Source organism: Diabrotica undecimpunctata, chromosome 10 (assembly GCF_040954645.1).
Source record: "Diabrotica undecimpunctata isolate CICGRU chromosome 10, icDiaUnde3, whole genome shotgun sequence".
Classification (NCBI taxonomy): Eukaryota; Metazoa; Arthropoda; class Insecta; order Coleoptera; family Chrysomelidae; genus Diabrotica; species Diabrotica undecimpunctata.
Window position 1 is genome coordinate 30,644,137 of NC_092812.1, and position 24,325 is coordinate 30,668,461.

Below are 24,325 nucleotides of genomic sequence, written 5' to 3' on the forward strand. Positions count from 1 at the left end.
CTGGCCTGATATCTTTCTTTCTCGCAATAATTTAAAAATCGTGGACTGTCCAATTCCAGTCATTCGGGCACATCGCTCAACACTTTCTTGCACAGACAAACTAGGGTGATCGTGTTTTATGCAATCATATACATTTAAAATTATAACTTTTTCACTAACAGATAGCGGAGAATTTTTTACACCTCATTTCTTTGGAGTAAATGTCGCCATTTTATAACTTTTTCACTATTTCTATATCACAATATTACTCTACGTTTAATTGGTGTAGTAACAATTACTAACTCGAATGTCGAATGTCGAATGATAATAATAAAATAAAAGAGGGATTATAATGAAAGTGTAAGTAAAACCTCATTACGCGTTATTAGTCTTCATGTTGATTTATTTTAGTTCTTAGTAATATTAGGAGGTGCGTCATACCCTTATCAGTTTCTTCTAATGCTTTTATTCGTTCAGTAAGGAAGTGAATTTGTTTTTATAAATAAAAATGTAATTAGCTTTAATGACCATATAATGGAATACGAGTTTGAAGAATAAGTTAATCGAAAAATTAAATAAAATTGGTTATCACAAAATATCCAAAATATGATATTTTGACGTACATCAATTTTTGACGACGAAGTTGACATCCGTCCATTTGCCTACGCCCATGACGACACCGAAATTCAGGCAAATTTTATGACACTTCATGATTTATTACTCTACACTCATTTGAAACCAATTATAGTTGTTTTCATATTTCCTGCTGTTCTTTTCAGTAATATTCAATAAACAAATTAATTACCTCATAAAAAATTGAATATTTTTCAACCAACCTTTTTGCACTTATTGGTAAACTATTGCAACTTTTCCTGCAAACTAAAATATTTATGTTCAAATGTTCAATTATGTCAAATAAAGTTCAAAAAATTATAGAGCAACCTGAAAATACTTGTAGAGCAATTGAAATAATGAAAATTTCAAAAATGTTAGATGCTCAAAATTGATATAGTACCATAAAATAGTAGAAAATACTGTGAATTTTGAAATATACTACTTACCACGACTAGAGGAAAATTGTCTCCCATTGTCATGAATAATATCGTCGGTAACAAGTATGAATTTTATGGGTAGTTGATTAACTATGAAATGGGTAGTCTAAAAAAAATAATATAATATTTATTTTATGTGGTTTACGAATAAAGAGATAATATAATGTAGTATATAAATCTTCAATTTGATTCAAATACAAATAAAAAAAAATAAAAAAATAATAAAATTAAATAAACTAAAATGAACTAAAATAAAATAAATTAAAATCATCGCTCCTTACTTAGAAGCTATGCTTTCTCTTCTCGGTCACTCCCGGAGTGCCACATCCCGTTTTTTAACGTTCTGTAAATAAGTTCTGTAAATTTAAAAATCTTAATTTTTTTCTTTTCTAAAAATTTTGTTTTACGATTTTAGTAATTTTCAAAATTTATTAAATATAATATCGAATATATTCGACTTTATTTTACTTACTTTTCCTTGATTTTATTTAATTTCATTTGATTTTAATTAATTTTATTAAATTTGTTTTAATTTTACTTAATTCGATTTATTTTTATTTAATTTTATTTAATTTTTTTTAATTTTACTTAATTTTATTTAATTTTATTTAGTTATTTGTAACTTTATTTAATTTTTATTTAATAATATTTAATTTTACTTTATTTTATTTAATTTTATTTATTTTATTTTATTGAATTTTATTTATTTTTATTTATTAATATTAAATTTTAATTTGTTTTAATTAATTTTGTTTCATTTTGCCTAATTTTACTTAATTTTTCATAATTTTGTCTAATTTTATTTCATTTTGTTTAATATTATTTAATTTTATTAAATATAATTTTATTTAATTTAATTTATTTAATTTTATTTAATATATGTAGTTAAATTATATCCAATTTTACTTAATTTTACCTAATTTTGCTCAATTTTATTTAATTTTGTTTGATTTTATTATTTGATTTTATTTGTGTATACGTGTGTGAATGAAAATATAGATTGAAAGCAGATCCATTAGCCACAGATTATATTTGTTAATTTTTAGCATGATATATTAGTTTTTTTGTAATAATCAGTGTTTCATTCACTTCACAATATTTATTTGTTTTAAATAGTCAACCAGTAATTTAATTATTCCCATATCATGGAAACTTAGTAAATACTCTACTATACTAATTGGAAAACATACTTCTTGTTGTAGGCTGTAATATAATTAATTTTATTTAATTTTTTATAATTTTTTGTAATTTTTAATATTTTCTTATAATTTTTTATACAATTTTTTATGATTTTTCAGTTTCCTATTTATTTAGTTTCATTTAGTTTTATTTAATTTTGTGGTGGAGTTTACTGAAAGTATAAGCTGAATATAGCAGCAAATGTCAACCATGAAATAAAATATTTCGGTTTGGCAGTATTTTGATGATTTTATAATGCATATGTTCTATGCTTCAAATATAAAGAGAGAAAGCTTTTAAAAAGTACATTTTGATTATACTGTTTTATGAGTTCTGCAATTTTTAATTTATATGAAACAATAACGAGTAAATATTTGTCTCTTTCGAGATTAATTGCAAACATCTGTTGCAATCTGGCAACTGTTGATTTGACTATTGCCAAATCTATCAAAGGGGAATTGCCAAAAAAAAATTCTAGTAATTAACTGCAGTTAATCTTTAAACATACAAATATTTACTCATTCTTGTTTTATGTAAATTAAAAATTGCAAAATTCATAACATTCTCTCTCTCTTTATATTTGAAACATACAGCTTCGGTAAACTCAACCATATATATATATATATATATATATATATATATATATATATATATATATATATATATATATATATATATATATATATATATATATATATATATAGTTCTGTAGTGATAAGATTTTATAATAAATTTTAAGTTATAAAGTTTTCAATGTTTTATAGTTATCTATATAGCAAAATATAAATCATAAATATACTAAATAGTAAATAATGCTAAAATAGAAGCTTTGATTTAATTAAAAAATTTACATTTGGTGCCCAAGTAAAAAAAAAGAAGCAAATCTAAACGTTATAGAGATATAAATAAATAAAATTATATAAAAAAAATAAACTTACCTGTAACTATATATATCCAGCTGTAGTCCAAATTATCAGGGAGAATAATCTGTGAACAAAGCATACAAAAAGGTATTAAAATACTGAATACATAAGATTTATATATATATATAGCAAAATATAAATCATAAATGTAGTAAATAATAAATAATACTAAAATAGATGCTTTAGTTTGAATAAAAAATTATTAGTAATATAAATATTAAGGATTAACAATAAAATAGGAAAAAAAGAAAAATCTAAGAGGAAATAATGCTAAAGTAGATTTTTTGAGGTGATAAAAATATACAAACAGTACAAAAACCTTATCTACTTAGCAAACAAAAATAAAAGAGAAATAAGCTGTGAGGAAAACATACAAAAAGGTATAAGAATACTGAGTACATAAGAGTTATTTATTTAGCAAAATAGAAATCATAAAAATTAATCAATAAGTCTCTGTCTATGACTTGATAGAATTAAAAAAGATTAAAAATAAAATAAAATGAAAATCTAAGAGGAAATAATGCTAAAGTAGATCTTTTGAGGTGAGAAAAGTACACAAATAGTACATAAACCTTATCTATTTATCAAACAAAATTAGCAGAGGAAATAATCTGTGAAGAAAACATACAAAAAGGTATAAAAATACTGAGTACATAAGAGTTATCTATTTACCCAATATAAATCATAAATGTTAATCAATAAGTATCATGTCTATGCCTTGATAGAAGTATTAAAGATTAAAAATAAAAAAAATGAAAATCTAAGAGGAAATAATGCTAAAGTAGATGTTTTGAGGTGATAAAAGTATGCAAATAGTACAAAAACCTTATCTATTTATTAAACAATATTAGCAGAGGAAATAAGCTGTGAAGAAATCATACAAAAAGGTATAAGAATACTGAGAACATAAGAGTTATCTATGCAGCAAAAGAGAAATCAGAAATATTAATCAATAAGTGTTAATTATGCCTTGAAAGAAGTATTAAGGATTAAAAATAAAATAAAAGAAAAATCTAAGAGAAAATAATGCTAAAATAGATGTTTTGAGGTGATAAAAGTACACAAACAGTACATAAACCTTATCTATTTAGCAAACAAAATTAGCAGAGGAAATAATCTGTGAAGAAAACATACAAAAAGGTATAAAAATACTGAGTACATAAGAGTTATCTATTTACCACAATATAAATCATAAAAATTAATCAATAAAATATGCAAACAAACAAAAAAAAAATGCAAACAGTACAAAAACCTGATCTACTTAGCAAACAAAAATAGAAGAGAAATAAGCTGTGAGGAAAACATACAAAAAGGTACAAGAATGCTGAGTACATAAAAGTTATCTATGTAGCAAAAGAGAAATCATAAATATTAATCAATAAGTGTCAATTATGCCTTGAAAGAAGTATTAAGGATTAAAAATAAAATAAAATAAAAATCTAAGAGGAAATAATGATAAAGTAGATGTTTTGAGGTAATAAAAATATGCAAACATTACACAAACCTTATTTATTTAGCAAACAAAAATAGCAGAGGAAATAATCTGTTAAGAAAACATACAAAAAGGTATAAAAATACTGAGTACATAAGAGTTATCTATTTACCACAATATAAATCATAAAAATTAATCAATAAAATATGCAAACAAACAAAAAAAATATGCAAACAGTACAAAAACATTATTTACTTAGCAAACAAAAATAGAAGAGAAATAAGCTGTGAGGAAAACATACAAAAAGGTATAAGAATACTGAGTGCATAAGAGTTATCTATTTAGCAAAATAGAAATCATAAAAATTAAAGTCTCTATCTATGACTTGATAGAATTAAAAAAGATTAAAAATAAAATAAAATGAAAATCTAAGAGGAAATAATGATAAAGTAGATGTTTTGAGGTAATAAAAATATGCAAACATTACACAAACCTTAGTTATTTAGCAAACAAAAATAGCAGAGGAAATAAGCTGTTAAGAAAATACAGAAATAGGTATAAAAATACTGAGTACATGAGAGTTATGTATTTACCACAATATAAATCATAAAAATTAATCAATATGTATTTATCTATGATTTGATAAAATTGAAAAAGATTAAAAACAAAACAAAATGAAAATCTAAGAGGAAATAATGCTAAAGGAGATGTTTTGAGGTGGTAAAAATATGCAAGCAGTACAAGAACCTGATCTACTTAGCAAACAAAAATAGAAGAGGAATAAGCTGTGAGGAAAACATACAAAAAGGTATAAGAATACTGAGTACATAAGAGTTATCTATGTAGCAAAAGAGAAATCATAAATATTAATCAATAAGTGTCAATTATGCCTTGAAAGAAGTATTAAGGATTAAAAATAAAATAAAAGAAAAATCTAAGAGGAAATATCGCTAAAGTAGATGTTCTGAGGTGATAAAAGTACACAAACAGTACATAAACCTTATCTATCTAGCAAACAAAATTAGCAGAGGAAATAATCTGTGAAGAAAACATACAAAAAGGTAGGTATAAAAATACTGAGTACATAAGAGTTATCTATTTACCACAATATAAATCATAAATGTTAATCAATAAGTATCTGTCTATTCCTTGATAGAAGTATTAAAGATTAAAAATAAAATGAAATGAAAATCTAAGAGTAAATAATGCTAAAGTAGATGTTTTGAGGTAATAAAAATATGCAAACATTACACAAACCTTATTTATTTAGCAAACAAAAATAGCAGAGGAAATAAGCTGTTAAGAAAATACAGAAATAGGTATAAAAATACTTAGTACATGAGAGTTATGTATTTACCACAATATAAATCATAAAAATTAATCAATATGTATTTATCTATGATTTGATAGAATTGAAAAAGATTAAAAACAAAACAAAATGAAAATCTAAGAGGAAATAATGCTAAAGGAGATGTTTTGAGGTGGTAAAAATATGCAAGCAGTACAAGAACCTGATCTACTTAGCAAACAAAAATAGAAGAGAAATAAGCTGTAAGGAAAACATACAAAAAGGTATAAGAATACTGAGTGCATAAGAGTTATCTATGTAGCAAAAGAGAAATCATAAATATTAATCAATAAGTGTCAATTATGCCTTGAAAGAAGTATTAAGGATAAAAAATAAAATAAAAGAAAAATCTAAGAGGAAATAATGCTAAAGTAGATGTTCTGAGGTGATAAAAGTACACAAACAGTACATAAACCTTATCTATTTAGCAAACAAAATTAGCAGAGGAAATAATCTGTGAAGAAAACATACGAAAAGGTATAAAAATACTGAGTACATAAGAGTTATCTATTTACCACAATATAAATCATAAATGTTAATCAATAAGTATCTGTCTATTCCTTGATAGAAGTATTAAAGATTAAAAATAAAATGAAATGAAAATCTAAGAGTAAATAATGCTAAAGTAGATGTTTTGAGGTAATAAAAAAATCTATGATTTGATAGAATTGAAAAAGATTAAAAACAGAATAAAATGAAAATCTAAGAGGAAATAATGCTAAAGTAGATGTCTTCAGGTGGTAAAAATATGCAAGCAGTACAAAAACCTGATCTACTTAGCAAACAAAAATAGAAGAGAAATAAGCTGTGAGGAAAACATACAAAAAGGTACAAGAATGCTGAGTACATAAGAGTTATCTATGTAGCAAAAGAGAAATCATAAATATTAATCAATAAGTGTCAATTATGCCTTGAAAGAAGTATTAAGGATTAAAAATAAAATAAAAGAAAAATCTAAGAGGAAATAATGCTAAAGTAGATGTTCTGAGGTGATAAAAGTACACAAACAGTACATAAACCTTATCTATTTAGCAAACAAAATTAGCAGAGGAAATAATCTGTGAAGAAAACATACAAAAAGGTATAAAAATACTGAGTACTTAAGAGTTATCTATTTACCACAATATAAATCATAAAAATTAATCAATAAGTATCTATCTATGATTTGATAGAATTGAAAAAGATTAAAAACAAAACAAAATGAAAATCTAAGAGGAAATAATGCTAAAGTAGATGTTTTGAGGTGGTAAAAATATGCAAGCAGTACAAGAACCTGATCTACTTAGCAAACAAAAATAGAAGAGAAATAAGCTGTGAGGAAAACATACAAAAAGGTATAAGAATACTGAGTACATAAGAGTTATCTATGTAGCAAAAGAGAAATCATAAATATTAATCAATAAGTGTCAATTATGCCTTGAAAGAAGTATTAATGATTAAAAATAAAATAAAAGAAAAATCTAAGAGGAAATAATGCTAAAGTAGATGTTCTGAGGTGATAAAAGTACACAAACAGTACATAAACCTTATCTATTTAGCAAACAAAATTAGCAGAGGAAATAATCTGTGAAGAAAACATACGAAAAGGTAGGTATAAAAATACTGAGTACATAAGAGTTATCTATTTACCACAATATAAATCATAAATGTTAATCAATAAGTATCTGTCTATTCCTTGATAGAAGTATTAAAGATTAAAAATAAAATGAAATGAAAATCTAAGAGGAAATAATGATAAAGTAGATGTTTTGAGGTAATAAAAATATGCAAACATTACACAAACCTTAGTTATTTAGCAAACAAAAATAGCAGAGGAAATAAGCTGTTAAGAAAATACAGAAATAGGTATAAAAATACTGAGCACATGAGAGTTATGTATTTACCACAATATAAATCATAAAAATTAATCAATATGTATTTATCTATGATTTGATAGAATTGAAAAAGATTAAAAACAAACAAAATGAAAATCTAAGAGGAAATAATGCTAAAGGAGATGTTTTGAGGTGGTAAAAATATGCAAGCAGTACAAGAACCTGATCTACTTAGCAAACAAAAATAGAAGAGAAATAAGCTGTAAGGAAAACATACAAAAAGGTATAAGAATACTGAGTGCATAAGAGTTATCTATGTAGCAAAAGAGAAATCATAAATATTAATCAATAAGTGTCAATTATGCCTTGAAAGAAGTATTAAGGATAAAAAATAAAATAAAAGAAAAATCTAAGAGGAAATAATGCTAAAGTAGATGTTCTGAGGTGATAAAAGTACACAAACAGTACATAAACCTTATCTATTTACCACAATATAAATCATAAATATTAATCAATAAGTATCTGTCTATTCCTTGATAGAAGTATTAACGATTAAAAATAAAATGAAATGAAAATCTAAGAGGAAATAATGCTAAAGGAGATGTTCTGAGGTGATAAAAGTACACAAACAGTACATAAACCTAATCTATTTAGCAAACAAAATTAGCAGAGGAAATAATCTGTGAAGAAAACATACAAAAAGGTATAAAAATACTGAGTACATAAGAGTTATCTATTTACCACAATATAAATCATAAAAATTAATCAATAAGTATCTATCTATGATTTGATAGAATTGAAAAAGATTAAAAACAAAACAAAATGAAAATCTAAGAGGAAATAATGCTAAAGGAGATGTTTTGAGGTGGTAAAAATATGCAAGCAGTACAAGAACCTGATCTACTTAGCAAACAAAAATAGAAGAGAAATAAGCTGTGAGGAAAACATACAAAAAGGTATCAGAATACTGAGTACATAAGAGTTATCTATGTAGCAAAAGAGAAATCATAAATATTAATCATTAAGTGTCAATTATGCCTTGAAAAATGTATTAAGAATTAAAAATAAAATAAAAGAAAAATCTAAGAGGAAATAATGCTAAAGTAGATGTTCTGAGGTAATAAAAGTACACAAACAGTACATAAACCTTATCTATTTAGCAAACAAAATTAGCAGAGGAAATAATCTGTGAGGAAAACATACAAAAAGGTATAAAAATACTGAGTACATAAGAGTTATCTATTTACCACAATATAAATCATAAAAATTAATCAATAAGTATCTATCTATGATTTGATAGAATTGAAAAAGATTAAAAACAAAACAAAATGAAAATCTAAGAGGAAATAATGCTAAAGGAGATGTTTTGAGGTGGTAAAAATATGCAAGCAGTACAAGAACCTGATCTACTTAGCAAACAAAAATAGAAGAGAAATAAGCTTTGAGGAAAACATACAAAAAGGTATAAGTATACTGAGTACATAAGAGTTATCTATGTAGCAAAAGAGAAATCATAAATATTAATCATTAAGTGTCAATTATGCCTTGAAAAAAGTATTAAGAATTAAAAATAAAATAAAAGAAAAATCTAAGAGGAAATAATGCTAAAGTAGATGTTCTGAGGTAATAAAAGTACACAAACAGTACATAAACCTTATCTATTTAGCAAACAAAATTAGCAGAGGAAATAATCTGTGAAGAAAACATACAAAAAGGTAGGTATAAAAATACTGAGTACATAAGAGTTATCTATTTACCACAATATAAATCATAAATGTTAATCAATAAGTATCTGTCTATTTCTTGATAGAAGTATAAAAATAAAATGAAATGAAAATCTAAGAGGAAATAATGCTAAAGTAAATGTTTTAAGGTGGTAAAAATATGCAAGCAGTACAAGAACCTGATCTACTTAGCAAACAAAAATAGAAGAGAAATAAGCTGTGAGGAAAACATACAAAAAGGTATAAGAATACTGAGTACATAAGAGTTATCTATGTAGCAAAAGAGAAATCATAAATATTAATCAATAAGTGTCAATTATGCCTTGAAAGAAGAATTCAGGATTAAAAATAAAATAAAAGAAAAATCTAAGAGGAAATAATGCTAAAGTAGATGTTTTAAGGTGGTAAAAATATGCAGGCAGTACAAGAACCTGATCTACTTAGCAAACAAAAATAGAAGGGAAATAAGCTGTGAGGAAAACATACAAAAAGGTATAAGAATACTGAGTACATAAGAGTTATCTATGTAGCAAAAGAGAAATCATAAATATTAATCAATAAGTGTCAATTATGCCTTGAAAGAAGAATTAAGGATTAAAAATAAAATAAAAGAAAAATCTAAGAGGAAATAATGCTAAAGGAGATGTTTTGAGGTTATAAAAGTATGCAAATAGTACAAAAACCTTATCTATTTAGTAAACAAGATTAGCAGAGGAAATAAGCTGTGAAGAAATAATACAAAAAGGTATAAGAATACTGAGTACATAGTAATTATCTATGTAGCAAAATAGAAATCATAAATATTAATCAATAAGTGTCAATTATGCCTTGAAAGAGGAATTAAGGATTAAAAACAAAATAAAAGAAAAATCTAAGAGGAAATAATGCTAAAGGAGATGTTTTGAGGTTATAAAAGTATACAAACAGTACATAAACCTTATCTATTTAGCAAAACATAAATCATAAATACCAATCAGTAAGTATCAATCGCATGCCTTAAGAGAAATATTAAAAATTAACAGTCAAAATAATAAAAGTAAAGAAAGCAAAAGTTTATACTTTAAGGAGATCTCTACTTATATATCTGTATATGGAAATGAATCAGTGAAATGAGACACAACAAAGAAAATTTAACAATCGTTTCTTGTAAAAAATATCTAACTGCCGATTATAGCAAAACTTTCATAAAGCTTTATCTTATCGATATGATGAATGTTTATGACATGTTATCGCCGAATAAACTTGTTAATTTGACAAAGTTTGGATAAAATGTATAGCAATCAGTGGGGTTATTCTTTTTAACTGCTGTAGATAAATTCATTTGGTGTACCGGCGTTATTTTGTTTATTTAACTATAGAGATTTAGTGATTGTAGTGAAAGAAAAACAATATTTTTATTTATTACTCTTTATTAAAACCCTTTTGAGAAATATATGCTGTGATGTCTACCAACGCACGATTTCGAGAATAAAAATACCGGGTTTAGAAACCAAGGAGTGTACGTGAGTTGAAAGGATCTTTGGATCTATAAAGGATGTTTTAAATATATCAACAATTTGATAACTTTATAACAATCTGCATAGCAACAGTAGAAGTCTTAAAGATTTACAGTCAAAAGAATAAAACTATAGAATCCAGGATTTGGATTCCATCCATTCTGCATGTCTTCTTCAAGGTTACCCTTCATTTATATATACTTATATATGGAAATGAATATGATACAACTGGTAAAATTGAACAATAGTTTCTTATATTTAGCTACCGATGGTAGCAAAACTTTCATGAAGCTTTATCTTATCGATGTGATGAATATTGATGATATGTCTAGTTACCGCCAAATAAATTCGTTAATTGGAAATGTAAGTTTTAATAAAATGAATGGCAATGAGTAAGGGTTACACCTTCAAAGCATGGTTTCGAGCATATTAAATTAAAAATGTCATATAAAAATATTAAACAGTGTTCGTAAGTAAATGTACATACCTGTAAATATCTGCGTTAATCCAGAGTTTGTTATTTTTAAGAATAAATCTGGGAATTAGTGTCCACCAACAACTCTTACAGGTGAATCTGAAAACGAATATACACAAACTATCTAATAACTATATAAAAATCTGATATTAGACTGTATTCATAAGTAAATGCAAATACCTATAACTATCTGCGTTTGTAAATCGTATGTAAAAATCTGAGAATCACAGCCAAGCAGTCTACAAGTCTACCAGCCCAGAGCTCTCTGGAGTGAGCTCTTCCAAGATCTGTAAACGAATAAATACCTATATAGGCACAACGCACAGCATAGGCAGAGTAGGACTAGATAGGTACATGGTATCCTAATACATGGATATTACGTCATAGTAAAAAATAGTTTATACTTTTAATATATTTTGGGCTTTCAATCTATTTGAGTCGTACTGTATTGTTTTTAATTAATAGAAAACCAAATTGTATAATTTTTTTAACTTTAAAAATTTCAACGGACGGGAATTTCTTTTTTTATTCGCGGGATGGCGCTGTTGTCGGTGAGTTTGTTCTCGTTTATAACATATGCACGTTAATGCCTATATTGACTAAATTTTCAATAATTTTCCTACAAATAGTTGGAAAACGTTACTTTGAACGGGTGGGTACAGAATAGCACGGAATTATGTATCGCACATTACTGAGTTGCACCAAGTTTAGGCAACGAATAATGCATTGTTGCATTGTTTTATGCATAAATTGTGGTTAATGCAAGAATAAAATTCTATTAGAAAATTACGACCTGGGCTATAACATATGTGACAAATATTTTTACTTGTATTTTGACAATTTTATGCGTAACTAATGAGTAGCTGGATGGGTATCTCTCTAACTAATCTTCTGCCATCGGGCCTTTCCGAGAATGTGGGGTTCAGGAATCTTTCGTGTGTTAGTGTGGGCCCTGGTATTTCAGGTTCGGCTAACTAGTACTGTCTTTGTTGCCCTGTCGTTGTGGGTTTTTCTGTATTTAGGAGTTGCTCAAAATGCTTTTTCCATTGGCGGCTTATCTCCTCGTCGTCTGTGAGCAATTGTCCTGCATCGTTTTTTATAAATCTTGGGCTATTGGTCGTGTTGCCCTTCATTGTTTTTAGGTCCTTATAAAACTGTCTAGATTGACCGGTTCTATGTTCTTCCTCCAGTTGCTGTATTCGCGCTTCTAGGCACTCTTTCTTTTTTCTTCTTAAAAGTCTTCTCGTTTGAGTCCTTACTCTGTTGTAGTCTTCCCTTTTCTTATCTTTAGGGCGTGTTAGTAACTCTGGCCTCTTGATTGCTTTCTGATGCAAGCTTTGTTCGCATTTCTGGCCAAACCACTGGTTTTTCTTCTTGTTATTCCTTTATTTTCCTATAGTTTCCGCTGCGGCACTTTCTATGGCGTTCGTTAAATTTAAATGGTATGGTTAAACCATTTTCCTTTGAGTCTTAGAGAGCACATGCCCTTGTTGATTGGTTTGAAATCAATTATGGCAGACTTGAGTTTTTCGTTAACTAGAAACCCACATCCAAATTTGTGCCTTTCTTCTCCTGACCAGAATACCAGGAATTTTCCATTTGCAGGCTTCCCGATCCTGTCCATCTCATTTCCTGAATCGCTGTTACGTCCATCTTATATTTTTGAAGCTGTTTTATGGCATTTGTTGCAATTCAGGGCCTGAATTACAACTTTTGAAAGTAAACTTTTTGAAAGATTAGTATTTAATAGGATTAGTCAAACAATAATCCACCATATACCTGCGAAACAAGCAGGATTTTGACCAAACCGCAGCTGCACAAACCAAGTCCTAGCACTGACTAAAACTATGTAGATTATAACTATGTAGATGACATTATGCAGAAAGATTATTGATCATTTCACTTTTTGTTTTATCAGACTTCGATTGAAACATCTAATAGCATAGGGAATATAAGAATTGAGCCTCGTTTCTGTATTCTGTAAGGAGAATAATGAGGTTTTGAAGCTTTAACAGTACTTATAAATTCATTAAATTTGCACAAAAGATAGTTTAGATTAGTATACTTAAAAGCCATTCAGTAAATTATCATTTACAAAGGCATTAATGCTTACTATACCTAAAATGCAAATGAAATATGAAACCCATTCAGATTAGGAGAAAGTTCCGATTCTGCTGACAAACGTATAATTGCCGTTTGCGGAGCTATGTGTAAAAGATAAGCGCCGCATTACTACCTATAAGTCAGTATTTTTTAAAGAGCGTTTCGTGTTCCCGGCTTGCATCTATTTCACTTTATAGAGTGTAATTTTCTTCATTACGTTTGCGACACCCACTGTGACTTGTGTACTTCTATAAAAGAATAGTGAGAATCTAAAAGTAGTTACTAATCTTTTAATTTTTAATTTAAAATAAATAAACTTTACAATGATTGTTTAATTTAAATACTAGAAAGGATTTATGTTTAAAAATTGTTTTAGTCAAGATCAAGGTAAGTGAAATTTTTATTATTTAAATTCTGAAATTGTTTATGTCCAAAACATGACAATATCAAATTCTGTTCCGTAAGTTTTATAAAATTTAGAATGTAAGAAAAACATGTTATCATCATCATGCAACCATTTCTGTCCACTGCTGGACATAGGTCTCTCCCATGGTACAATGAATACACAAGGTATGATATTGCGCATGACATTTGACAGCTGGCCCAGGAGTGTGACGTAGTTAAGATCGCCTGAACAACCTCGAACCCATTATTACAGTTTAACGTACACATTAATTTTGAAATTATGGTTAAAAAGTGATCTAATTTTTTTTAAATGTTTTGTTTTGGTTATAATTGAATAAAAAATATATTTTCAGTAGCGTAAAACCTTTACTTCTCCTAGAGATTCAGGCGAAATATTTATTTTTGTTTTCATACATATACTAATAATATAAGTACTCTTTTTGTATGCAAATCCCTTGAAATTTAAAAATTTTCTGCAGAGGAAATACTGTGAATAGGTAAATAGTAGTAGATTTGCTTATTCTGATTCACTGTCACTTACTTCCAAGCAGTTTTACTAAAATAAAAACAAAATAGAGTACAATAGAGAAAAATCTGTTTTACAATTCAATATGGTATTTTAGATGAGTTATAATGAAATTTAGTAAAATAAAAAATAACCACATTACTATAACTTACCGATTACTATATGCAAAATTTACTTATCAAACAATATAATAATATGAAAATACGACACAAATTAGTTCAAACGCAAAACACAATAAATATCGACTTCAGACGACTTTACACCGGCAAGACAGAAGGCTTGTATCAAAACAAAAGTTCGACGATAATATCGGTTATCTCCAAATTGCAAGTTATGAGATAATAAATATATTTTAAAGTAACTCAATACTGACTGAGTCATGTATTTTATAATAGAAAAATAATTTAGATTTATGCTTATATATGTGTCTTTATACAAATGGTGTTTAGTTACTATTTATTTATACTGTATAGTATTTTTTTGTAAAACTGAAAGTTTTTATTTGCCATTGTATATCTGGTTTTGTACCTTTTTCAAAGTACGCTGTGCAATTGCTTGTTGCAATAGTGACAATGAAGATAAAATCTTTAGGTTTCATACATTTCCTAAAGATAGTGTGACCAGAAATCTGTGGATTATATCTTGTTGTAGAAAGGATAATTTTAATTGTAATACTGCAAGAATTTGTTATACACATTTTAAAACTGAAGATTACCAAAGAAATCTACAACAGGAACTTTTAAATTACGTTTCTAAAAAGGGTCTAAAACTCAAACCTGAGGCATTATTTATTCTTTTAATATTATTATATCTTTATCTTTTTTTATATTATTATCTTTATTTGCCTAAATCAACATCGGCTACCCTTTTAACTAACCAAAAGCAACGCGTACAAGGAGGCGAACACAGAGAGTCCAAAAAGTATGTTGAGCAGCTTCTTACTACTTCTAGGTCAACGACGTAAGTCTAAATCTTTATTTTTATTAATTATTAGTCATGAAACCTTAAATGGTTTTTTTTATATCGATTTGTTAAGTAAGAAACTAGCCTCAGCCTGCTATGCAATTTGCAATAAGAACTGTTTCGGAGGAAATCAATTTAGCATCTTCCAAAATAACATATTTTTCTTTGTTAAATCATGTTATCATTATTAAAATATACAATGTTATCATTATTATAAACAATACCAAGATAATTTTAGGTGTGAATATTACAAAAATGTCATTTTAAATGTTGTGCAATATTGTGTGCCCTCACTACACTCATATTCGATGGCCAGCTAGCTCATTCGATATAAATAAAGTTGACTTTGTCATTATTTATTTTGATTTTGTGTTTAGTTCAGTAGGTATATATCAGGTAGGTTCAGGAGGTACAAATTTTGTGTACCTCCATTACCACTTTTCTGTATCTTTTTAAACATCTGAAATATCGAACTCTGGAGTATAACTTAATTAACCTGTACCTACGTGTAATAAAAGTTAATTAAAACTTATCTTATAAAGGATATCTATATTTTATAAAGGATAAATATTATAATAACATAATTTTATTATCTCTTTATAATTATTATAATTAAATTAGCCAAATTATATAAAAAAACTTAAAATTAAGTCTTTCCTATACAACTACATTCAAATGTTGCGGGAATAAGCGTTCCTGACTACGTCATGCGCGAAAGCGAACCGATTTTGGAACATTATATATCATACCTTGTGTATTCATTGTACCATGGGTCTCTCCCATTTTTCGCCACTCTTCACGGTTCTGTACGTCTTGTTGACATTTTTTGGATATCCGTTTAATGTCGTCTATCCAGCGTGTTGGTGGTCGTCCTCTGCTGCATTTGTCTTCTCTTAGGCGGTAGTCAATTAGTTTTCTTTCCATCTTGAGTCTTTTAGTCTCGCTATGTGACCTGCCCAATTCCATTTCAGCTTGGCTATACGTTCGACGACATCAGTGATACCTGTTCTTTTCCTTAGGTCTTGGTTCCTTATTTTTTCTTTTTTTGTCACGCCGAGAATCGATCTTTCCATGCGTCTGTGTGCCACTCGCATTTTTAGTGCCGGTTTTTTTTGTGAAGAGTGAGAGTTTCTGCTCCGTATGTCATAATAGGAAGAACGCATTGGTCAAATGTCTTGCGTTTCATGGCTATCGGGATGTTGCTCTTAAAGATGTCTCTTAGTCAACCATACGTCGTCCAAGCAAGTGTTATTCGTCGTTGAAATTCACAGGTCTGATTATCCTTCCTTATTCTGATTTCATGACCGAGATATGTGTACTTTTCTGTCAATTCTACCACTTGATTTTGGATGGTTAGGTGTTCATAACATCTACTGTTATTAACACCATACCTTAATTATTCACTTAGTGGAAATCAACGGTTGAAAAAAAAACTGTTTAATTAAATGTTTTCAAATTAGAAGATAAACAGCGACTAGTGGAAATCCACGTTTGAAAAGCTAAATTTCTGTTTAATTAAATGTTTTCAACTTAGAAGAATCACAGCGACTACAGAAAACAACAACATAAATGTCAAAACTGTCAAAAACAAGCATACACGATAGGAATAAATTTTTATTTTCGGAAGTTTATAGGGTGGCCAGTTTCTTGCCGCTCAGTGTAAATAAATAGTATTACTTTGGCACATCCTACATTCTTTTTGTAATGTGGCCAATATTGTCGAATCTGGTTTCATCTGTTAAAGCAAATTTAGATTGACGTCCATGTACTAAGTTTGACAATCATGCAACGGTTTCTTCACTATTATAAATTATAAATATAAATCTAAGTCGGCTCATGCTTTCCCTTATAATGTACACTTCTTTATCCTCATCATTTGACCAATGCATATCAACTTAAAGCAGAGTGTGAACCAGATAATATACATATGCTAATATATTTTTTTAAATCTATGTTATGCCTTTCAAAATCGTGACGGTTATTCTGCGATGCATAAATATTTGTAAAATATAGAATGCTCTCAATTACTTTTTTATCAAAAAAGAGTGAAAAACTTCAATATATGAGTTGCTTCCATGATGGGCTTTTATATTGTTTAAATACCAATCAGACTGATGTTGAATTACAACTGAGTACGAAGGAGTATCTGTTGTAACAACTTGGGACAAATTTGGATTTACTATTTTTGCCTGGCTTTTTCTTTGGACGTTTTATCTGTGGTTCAGAGGAATATCATAATCAGAATCATCAGAATCACTTTTATTTCATATGTACCTGCAATATCCATTTTATTGATTCTTCACAAATAATATTATGATCAATGTCTTCTACATCAGAAACTTTCTAATCTAATCTCTGCGGCAAATAAACCACATTAAGTGAGTCAGCATTTTCACAATCTGAGTCTTCTTCTAACAAAGCTATTAACTCTTTAGTAGTTAGTGCCATCTTCATTTCATACTTCGAGAATTTATTGAAATAAACATATGCACTAATATACACGCATTCACATGATAATAGTTTAGCTTACTTCATTTTAATTTATATGAACTTCATAATATATTTTTATATTTATATAAACAAATAAACACAAGGAAACTTTCAAATTGAGTTGTGTGTGTGTGCTGTTGGTTTAGGCCCTCTTTGGAGGGCCTAAACACCTCGGAGGTTTAGGCCCTCTTTGTGTTTTTTTTTATTTTTTTTTTCTTTATTTCTTTTTTTTTAATTTTTTTTTATTTATTCTCCTTTTTTTATTTTTTTTTATTTCTTTTTTTTTACCTCTTTTCACAATAAAATTTCACAATTTTAGTTTTATATTAATAATGTGTTTAATTAGGATCTCATAGATACTTTTATCTTTAGTAGCCATCAAAGCTTGCAGATGGTTTTCTTATATATTGTGTAATATAAATTTGATCTACAAAAAAAAAATTTCTTTTTTTTTTTAATTTACAATCTAATATCGTATGTTCTGCGGATCCTAATTCTCCACATTCACAACAGTTTGTGTCTGACAGTCCTATTTTATGTTTATGTTGTGGAACTAAGGAGTAGCCAAACCTAAGTCTACATATATATGATATAAATACCTTGTTGCCTTGATAGTTACTAAACCAGCTTTTAGATGGGATCTCTGTTTGGATAGTTTTATAATACAGTCCCTTTTTGGAATTAATATACCATTCTTTCCAGTTGTTGATTTTGTTAATATTAACATAAGCATAGGCGTCATTTAGTGTTAACTTATATTCATCGTTAGTATCTAATTCTCTAGCACTCTTTGCTAGTTTGTCTACAATTTCATTATTTTTCAAATTGCAATGGGCTTTTATCCAACAGAATGATATTTCTTTACCTTTAGATTTAAGTCCAATAAAGTTTTTTATTATTTCTATAATGATATGATTGTAATGTTCGGTCCACTTCTCCAATTTAGTTAGAGCACTTTTGCTATCTGAAAGTATCACGAATCTATCATTATTGGTGATCGTTGCTATGTACTGCATTGCTCTTAATATTGCTATTAGTTCTCCTGTAAATATCGTGGTATCTGTATCTAGACCTATTCCTTCTCTGTATTGTGTTTTAGGGTCCCATATAGCAGCAGCAACTTTAGAGTTAATTTTTGATGCATCTGTATAAATTTGGTAATATTTTGGGCATACTATTTCTATATCTGTATTAAGCATAGAGTTCCTTAGATTCACCGAGAAACTCGAGTAATCTCTCATATAAATTGGCTGAATATTAGGAATACTATTTTAAATTAAATTACAGTGATATATTTGAAATATGGGTGATATTCTTGATATGTATCATTTATTTTTGAATTGTCGCAAGTTGTTGTAGGTTTCAACAAGTAGTAAAGTAGATTTTTTCTGCCAGTATTCACTCGTTAGATCATGTATAAAAAGTTTTTGACACTTATCCACTATTAAACTCTCTTTAGCAATGGTTTTAATTATAAACTTTTCGCATAGACTTTTTCTTCTTAAATGCAGTGGTGGTTCATTGCACTCTATACTTAAATTAGATGTTGGGGTGCTTATTAGAGCTCCGATACATAATCGAAGGCATTTATTTGATAACACTTCTACTTTTTTTAGGTGAGTTTTGGCTGCTTGGTTGTAAAATACGCATCCGTAGTCTAAAATTGATCTTATATATGATCTGTACATTATTAATGAAATATTAGCATCTGCTCCCCAAGTTATGTGGCTTACTGCTCGTAATGCATTATAACCTTTTTCAGCTCTTGTCACAACATATTCAATATGATCTTTCCAGCTCATTTTTCTATCTAGTATCATTCCCAAATACTTAACTTTAGGTTGAACTTTAAACTGTAAGTTTTCCATTTTTACTAACTTTGAAAGCTTTTGTTTTCTGGAAAATATGCAAACTTGTGTTTTGTTTACAGATATCTTTAAATTTAACTGATCCAAGTCATCAAGTAAATAATTGTATACTTGATTTATCATGTTGCAACCATTTTCTACCTCCTCTTGGTCTACGTAAATACATATGTCATCTGCAAACTGTAGTACTTTACCTTGGTTACTATTTACTATGCTTTTACCTATATCCGAAGTATAAATTGCATATAATATTGGGCTTAGGATACTTCCTTGGGGTATCCCAGTGTTTGTTATCCTGGGGCCCACTAGTTTGTTGTCAATTTGAATATATAAAATTCTATTACTGTATAGTTTATAAATTTTTCAGCACAGTATATCTGGGATTCCTATTTTCTTCATTTGGTGATATAGCATTAATAAATTAACATTATCATAGGCATTTTCTACATCTACAAATGTAGCCACGACTGATTTATTCTTAGAAAATGAGTTATAGACATCCAGTATCAAGTGTGATAAGTTTTCCATGGTTGAGCATGATTTCCTGAATTAAAATTGCGTTGTAGAGGGTAGGGAATTTTTCTCCAACCAAAATTCTAATCTTTGTTTAATCATTCTTTTTAATGTTTTTAAGATACATGACGATAGCGAAATGCCTCTGTATGAATCTGGACAATCTGCGGGTTTATGTTGTTTGAGAATTGGGACTATAATATATTCTTTCCATGAGTTTGGATATTCCATGCTTACCCATATATGATTTATTATATTCAAAAATTGTATTTTTTTTTGAATAGGTAAATTATATAGCATACTATAGTGAATGCTGTCCTTTCCTGGAGCTGAGTTGTCGTTATTTTTTAAACAATTTTTAAGTTCTTCCAAATTAAATATTTCTGTTAGAAATGTACTGTCTTCAGTGATTGTATTCGTTGCATTGTTCGTTGTATATGTAATTTCCTTCTCGATGACCCAAGGTCTGGCAATTTTGTTAAAGAATAGTTCGGTCCAATCATTTTGTACTATTGGATTATTAGGTGGCTTATAGGCATTTTTTAATTTTCTAATCTCACTCCATATTTTACTAATAGGTGTATTTTTATTTAAACTATTACATAAATTTTTCCATGAGGCTCTTTTACTATTTAAAATAATTCTTTTTTTTTTAGCTTCCGCTTGCTGATACTTTAAATAATTTTCGTGATTAGATATTCTTTTAAATTGTATAAAAGCCTCTTTTTGGTGTTTAATAGCCTCCCTACATTCATTGTTCCACCATGGTTTATTAAATTTTGGATTGGTCATTTTTCTCTTCTCTGGGATGCTAATTTTACTAGCTTCATTTATAGAATCGTAAAATATTTAATATTATTGTTCTATATTTTCTTCTATATTATCTTTTTTTTCATTGTTTAAAAGATAAGACAAAACTGCCCAATCCGTTTTTTTAATATCCCATTTAATTCTATTTCTAATTATATCATTATTATCATTATAGGTATTTACGTTACTATCATGTATAAACTCCATAACTACTGGATAGCGATCTGAAACCAGACTTATATTTTCGGTGTGCCAATAGAACGTATAATAGATATCTCTTGAGCAAATTGTTAGATCTATCGCTGATTTACTTTTATTCAGGGAACCCCGAATTAATGTTTCAGAACCATCATTTAAGAAATTAAGTCCACGTTCTTCCATGGCTTCAAAAAGATTAATTCCTTCACGATCAGTTTTATCACATCCCCATATTTTATTATGACAATTGAAGTCCCCCCCCCCACTAAAAATGGTTTGTTACAACTATTGAAGAACCTAACCCATTCATTTTTTGATATACATAGTTTAGGCTTTGCATATACCGAGTATAAATTTAGAATATTATTTTTTAAATTAACTTGTACTGCAATACACATTAGATTATTTATTTTATAAAAATTTAAGTTATTCCAAAAATTAATCTTTTTTTTAATTAATATTGCTACTCCTCCATAACCATCGGGTCCATCTTCGCGAAACATATTATATCCAGAAAAGTTTATGTTTATATTTGGTTTCAACCAAGTTTCACTTAGTAATATAGCTAAAAAATTATTTTCAAATATATATTTTTCAAAATGTCCCTTATTGTGTATTATCGATCGTGAGTTCCATTGTAAGATTTTTTTACTTGTTACATCCATTTAAAATTTTCTCTAAACTGTCTTTAAATTCTTACAAAATTTGTTTAATTTCTGTAGGCAAAAAATTTTTACCTAGAATATTTTTAAATATTGTTAATATATTTTCACTAAGATTTTTGTTTATCTGAGAATTTTGTGTTATTTGTTTGTGATACATTGGAATGTTCTTAATGTTTATTTTTATGAACGAGAGAGTAATTAGCATAATTTTAACTGGTAGCTCCGACCACTCCATGGGCGTGCTCAAGATTAATTGAAAAATTACTTTGAATAATTGTAAAAAATAAATGAATTATTTCAGTGTTATAAAGTGTTATGTGTATGTAAACAAAAGTGACCTCTTTTATCACACACTATATTAGAACTGACTGGCCTACATAAAAGGGTTTTAAAAAATTCACATTTTTTTTAATTTTTAAAAATTACAAAAGAGAAAAAGAGTTTTTAAAACCGTCTAAGGTATGTTAAATAGATGAATAAAAATATTAATATAAAACTTACAGCTACTTGTTACAAATCCAAATCAGATTCAGAAGATGAACTTTCAGAACCAAGATTTATAATAACTGGCTCGATCATTTTATCAGTAATATTGTCCAGCTTCCACATTTTTTCCTCTTCTTTAATAGTGTGATTTACTGCCTTTTCCCAGTTTTCAGGTTTTACATTATTTACGGCCTCCAAAAACAACTGTTTAACATCATGAATTTTAAAAGTGGTATTTTTTCTTGAAACTTCACTCTTTATCTGTGCCCATACCAGTTCAATCGGGTTTAATTCACAATGATATGGTGGGGATCTAAGTACTGTCATTCCACGATTTTTGGCAATTTCATCAATTTCGTATTTTTTAAATTTTTCTTTATGAAGGGCACACAACGAATAAAGTTCCTTTCTTATAGATCCGGGATGGTACGTAATATTTTTTGAACTCAGCCAATTCTGCAAGTCTTTTTTTAACCACTTGGTTGTGGGCAGTCCTTCTATAAGTCTGGAGTGATAACTTGCATTATCCATTACTATTACACAGTTCTTAGGAAGAAGATCTATCATTTGTTCGAACCATTCTTGAAAGACATCAGCGTTCATGTCTTCATGGTAGTCACCGGTACGAGTTGATTCAAAAGTTAATAAACCACCTTCAACAAAACCGTCTGAACTGCCAATGTGTACTATTATCAGCCTGCGTCCCTTTCCTGATGGTGGGTTTAAACCAGTAGATAAGTTATTTACAAAAGCGTGCCTTTGACTTGTAACAGTTTCATCCTGCCAAAATTTATTTGGTGTATGACCCTCGTTGATCCATGTTTCATCAAGATAAAATATTTTTCTTTTTTGGTTTCTCATTTCCTTTATGGTTCTTAGAAAATGTCTTCTCCATATGACAATATCGCTTCTGTCTAATAAAATAGATTTTCTGGGATTCTTTTTCCAGCGGAAGCCTATTTCTTTTAAAAGTTTCCATAACGTACTTCGACTCATTTCTGGGTAATCCTTATCATTTTGAACTGAGACAAGAACTTTATCCAATGTTGGAAATTCTTGTCTAAAGAAGAATTCATGCACTTTCCGTCGAAGTCCTTCTTTAAAATGATATTCTATTTGAAATTTTGGTTTCCCTGGAGCATTACGTGGCATTTGAAAACTACCACATTTCTCTTCTTTAATAACTCTGTAAATCGTAGATTTCCCAACACCAAGTGTACTGCTAACTAACTCAACGGTCTCATCAACACTTTCACATAAACGTTTGTCTGTAAATGATTTAAAACAATTAAATATTAATGTTTTTTCATTAACTGTTAGAGGACCAATTTTTCGGCGTTTACACGGCACTTCCAAATTTTCCATAACACTAGTATACACAATAAACTGCACCTTGCAACTGAAGTACCTACTTTTAGTGAACTGTTAAGAATTTTGAATACGCCACTTGGACCTTCCTACAAAATGGAAAAACCCACTATCACATTTTCTGTGAAATAAGTTTAGAAGGTAATTATCTAGTCAATTACTGTCGTAGATTCCTGGAATTAAAGAATTAAATGTTTGATTGTTGAAACCCTTACTTCGTGGAATGCACTCATTTCAGATAAAATAAAACGTTTTATTTTATCTAAAGAATTAAACTTTATTTTGCAAATAGGTAGGTACTTATTAAACTTTTATTGGTTATATATAACCAATCAAATAAACATCTTACATTTCTTGCAAATTCATTAGTACCTGTTAACCTCTATCACTCCGACACTGGCAACCTTATTTAGGGATTAGTAATCCTCACAACTATTGTATTCTATTCTGCTCCAACCTTTATACCTGGTGGTCATACTCAATTTAAAATTGTTTTCCTATATACTTC

General features: G+C 28.1%; 1 long non-coding RNA gene across 1 annotated transcript; it reads right to left on the bottom strand.

Moving 5' to 3' along the window:
* Positions 1-1,060: 1,060 nt before the first annotated feature.
* LOC140452150 (uncharacterized) lies at positions 1,061-11,707 on the bottom strand. The gene is made up of 4 exons (XR_011952143.1): positions 11,603-11,707; positions 11,435-11,521; positions 3,149-3,197; positions 1,061-1,137 (listed from the first exon to the last, which is right to left on the bottom strand). It is a non-coding gene; the product is annotated as an uncharacterized lncRNA (long non-coding RNA).
* Between the last annotated feature and the right edge of the window lie 12,618 nt (positions 11,708-24,325).